Source organism: Octodon degus, unplaced genomic scaffold (genome assembly GCF_000260255.1).
Source record: "Octodon degus isolate 3935 unplaced genomic scaffold, OctDeg1.0 scaffold00054, whole genome shotgun sequence".
Lineage (NCBI taxonomy): Eukaryota > Metazoa > Chordata > Mammalia > Rodentia > Octodontidae > Octodon > Octodon degus.
The window spans coordinates 9,086,230-9,090,521 of record NW_004524630.1 but is presented as its reverse complement, the minus strand read 5'-3'; the positions used below and the strand labels follow the sequence as shown (position 1 = coordinate 9,090,521).

General features: G+C 45.5%; 1 pseudogene; it reads left to right on the top strand.

Annotated features, from left to right (window-relative positions):
* Positions 1 to 2,209: 2,209 nt before the first annotated feature.
* LOC101585333 lies at positions 2,210 to 3,651 on the top strand (annotated as a pseudogene).
* Positions 3,652 to 4,292: the final 641 nt, after the last annotated feature.

Below are 4,292 nucleotides of genomic sequence, written 5' to 3'. Positions count from 1 at the left end.
TCTTACATACTTCATAATGCCACTTGCATCTAGCCGTTTAATATTTTCCCACACATTTTTTGAGTATGTGCCACAGATGAGCTAAAGCTACTGCTTCCATCTAAAATCAGACTCTAGCCCGGTAGGGTGCACGTAAATTGCTGGTGTTGAAGACTTTCCAAACATTTGTACCACTGTATCCTACCTAGAGAGAAGTGGAGAAGAGTTTGTTGGGTGGTTCAGAGGAAGCTAATACAAGTAATGGGGGCGGGGATAAGAAGGTGTGTATTGATCGGCTTCTCTGTGGCCAGGACAATTTACATAATATTCACAACTTAAAGGGAGAGAGATTTCAGTCTGTAGTCGGCATGCTCCAAGGCAGAAGCACCATGGCGAAAGGCAAACCGGAGCAACATTGCACGTCTCCTGGCAGCTGTGAAGCAGAGCACGAGGAACAGCACCAAGGAGGAAGGGAGAGGGGCCAGCTGCTGTTCCTGCTATGGTTGCTCGCATCTGGATGTCCCACAAAGCCTCACGTGGCTGTGGCAGCAGGCTTCTCAGAGGTGGCTGAATCTAGAGTTTGTGAATGATTCCTGCTCTAATTTTGGGTTTAGGGTATGAGAGCTATTCCTGCCCTAAGGCAGGTAGGCTGTATATGATATAAGGGATGGAAAGAGGCTTGCTCTCTCCTCCTCTCTTGTATTCTTTGGCATCTTTTGCCACCATGAACTGTAGCCTCCCATCATACCACCCTTCCTTGGAGTGAGCAGGTTATAGATAAAAATCTCTACAAACTATGAGCTAAATAAGCCTTTCCTTGTTTAACTTTGGGTGTTGGATATTTTGTCTCAGCAAAGGGAAAAAAGTGACTGAGACAGTCCCAAGTGCTGTCCCCTCATGACCACCTCAGAAATATGCTCTACTAATCTGCTAAGCCTCTCAGTCCAGTCATGTTGACAGTCTGAAATAACCATCACAGTCTACTTACATTCATACAGAACAATCACTAGCATCTCAGTGCATGCTAGTCTTTTGTTTCTAGATAAAATGATTAGAGCATGAACAAACCCTGCTTTCAAGGGAGCCACTGGATTAGAAACATATCTTGGTTTGTAGGTTAGGTCCCAGAGAAGGCGCAGACTACTTAGGAAAAGACTTCACAGCTCATCACTGTGGATAAATCAAAGAGCAGCCCTTCATGAAACACCTGGTGTGCTTGGTGTGGAACTGAGTCCTCTAAGCACAGTGGAAATGCTTGAGAAAACAAGAGGAAACAAGCAGAGCTTACAGGAAGGGGCGAAAAACCCCAGAGCGAGTGAGTCGCATGGATACAAGGTACTTCAAAACTATGCATTTGTCCCTGAAGTCGATTTTATTTTTATTATGTTACCATTTTCTCATCACACTTATTATCACATGAATAATTCAGATATTTTTGCAAAGCATAAACTTCCATGGTGGGGGAATTGTTAAGAAATTATATCCACTCATTACTGAGAATGTTCCCACACTTCTAGTCGATTAGTTCCACAGGTTTTCCTTGCAGGATACTGCTGCCTTCTGAAAAGAGTGACAATTGTGCTGATTGCCAACCTAAGGAAAGCAATTCGTATACCGTTTTTCTTTGCAGTACGTAATGCTAGACAGTATAATCACCTTGAAATTGTTTGAAAGCCAGCAAAGAAAAAAGAAACTCCATGGATGTCGAGTGCAGAATGAGAATAATAGGACACATGAGCTAATCTTACTTCCGACTGAAAGTTCTGCAGCACCAAAGGGAAAGAGCTACTTTGGGATAAAGCAAGAGCATACTTTCATTTTTTAAAACCTTCAAACAGATTTTATGTTCTTTTCTCTATTCTTCCCAAGGCAATGCTTTAAAAGAAAAAGAAAAATTATATATGATTCAGTGCATTGTTTCAAGGCCTTTTTTCTCATCATTTACAGTTGAGATATATCTACTTCTTTTCCATAAATGGTCTGTTATGTCTCCTAGAAGATATACCAATATAAGAATGATTTGTATTAAATCAAAATAAAATAAATGTACTGACCATGAAGGAAAGCACCTTTACTCTGATTGCAATGAGTTTCAGGGAATTCAACCTTAACAGGCTTTCTGGACATGAAGTTTAATTTAAAAAAATAATAATAATGACAATGCAATTTCTAAAAAAGAAATGTTACCATAAGAGGTTTCTACTAAGATACCCTCCAGTTGGCAGGCATCATGGCAAACGTGGCCGCCACAACCACAGTCTCAATCTCGGTAATCCGCGGTGCGACGAGGGTCGAATGCGTTGGTGCGCACTCCCACATGCCGGGACTCAGGCTGACAATGCCTTGGAACCTCGCCAGGCTTCGCAGGCAATGGTGGGTCAGCCGGCGCCCCGGAGATCAGCCGATGTGGTGCTGGGGATGATCTGAGAGGGCAAGATTGCTGGGCGGGTAGTCCTTGTTGCCGGATAGCCGGGTCTGGGGAACACTGCTATTGCCATAGGTATGGCGTAGGCTCTGGGCCCAGAAGCCCCATTCACGGCCATCGCTGGCACCAAGAGCTTCTCCCTGGAGATGAGCAAGACTGAAGCGCTCACGCAGGCCTTCTGCCACTCCATTGGCATCTGCATCAAGGAGGAGACCGAGATCATTGAAGGAGAGGTGATGGAGATTCAGATCAACCGGCCAGCGACGGGGGCTGACTCCAAGGTAGGCAAACTCATCCTCAAGACTACAGAGATGAAGACTATCTATGTCCTGGGCACCAAGATGATCGAGTCGCTGACCAAGGACAAGGTCCAGGCCGGGGATGTGATCACCATCGACAGGGCAGCAGGCAAGATCTCCAAGCTCGGCCTCTCCTTCACACATGCCTGTGACTACAAGGCCATGGGCTCCCAGACCAAGTTCGAACAGTGCCCAGATAGGGAACTACAGAAGTGCCAGGAGGTGGTGCACACTGTGTCCCTGCACTAGATTGACATCAACCCCCAGACCCTGGGCTTCCTGGCACTCTTCTCAGGTGACACAGGGGAGATCAAATCAGAAGTCCAAGACCAGATCAATTCAAAGGTGTCTGGGTGGCGTGAGGAGGGCAGGGCAGAAATCATTCTTGGGTGCTTATCATCGATGAGGTATACATGTTGGACACTGAAAGCATCTCTTTCCTCAACTGGGCCCTGGAGAGGGACATGGCACCTGTCCTAATCATGATCATCAACCAGGGTGTCACATGGATCCAGGGTACCAGCTCCCAGGGCCCCCGTGGCATCCCCATCGACCTGCTGAACCGGCTACTCATCATCTCCACCTCACCCTACAGCGAGAAGGACACCAAGCAGATCCTGTGCATTTGGTGTGAGGGGGACTTGCAGATGGGTGAGGACACCTGCACTGTTCGCACCTGCATGGGGCTGGAGACGTCGCTGTGTTATGCCATCCAGCTCATCACGGCAGCAAGCCTCGTGTGCCAGAAACGCAGGGGTACAGAGGAACAGGTAGATGACATCACGTGGGCCTACTCGCTCTTCCTTGGATGAGTCTCAATCCACGCAGCTTATGAAGGAGTATCAGGAGGTGTGCCTCTTCAGCGAGCTCAAAGGGGAAACCATGACACCTCCTGAGCTGGAAGCCGCCCTACCCCACCCTGTTTTCTACAAAGTTCAGACACTGTGAATTTGTATAAAATGGTTTTTCATCTAGGAAAAAACCAATTATTAGCATAAGAAATATTGCTAGTAGTCTTCTGAAAATTATTTCCTCTTTCTTTGGATGCTTTTGTCACTTTCTATAAAGTTCTAGAAATCCACTTTTATAAGTGTCTTTAGCTAGCACCATATTGATTGCCTTTGTGGCCTTAAATTATTCATGTATTAAACTTCATGGCCATTTAAAAAATAACAAAAGTAAAGGCCATAAAAGTTGTCATAAAAATATTAAAGGGAGTAAAAATTAGAATTAAAACAAAAAAATTACAAGTGATACAGAATTTTGCTTCACAAAGTACTATGAATTTCAAAGTAATTTTTGTAATATATAATGTCTTCCAACCAGTTATCCTAGGGCCAGCCAAAGAGCTCACTGGATTAAAGGGGGTACTATCCGTGGGTCTGCCCTGCCAGCCCTGCCCCTGGGTGCACTGAGATGACAGTTGAGACTGGGCATGGTGGCACACGGCTGTAATCCCAGCTCTTGGGAAGTTGTAAGCAGGAGACTCACTACAAGTCAGATCTAGTAGTGAGACCCTGAACACCCTGTAAACCCTTCCCTACAATCCAACCAGTTATCCATATTACCAGATATATGCATGTAAAACT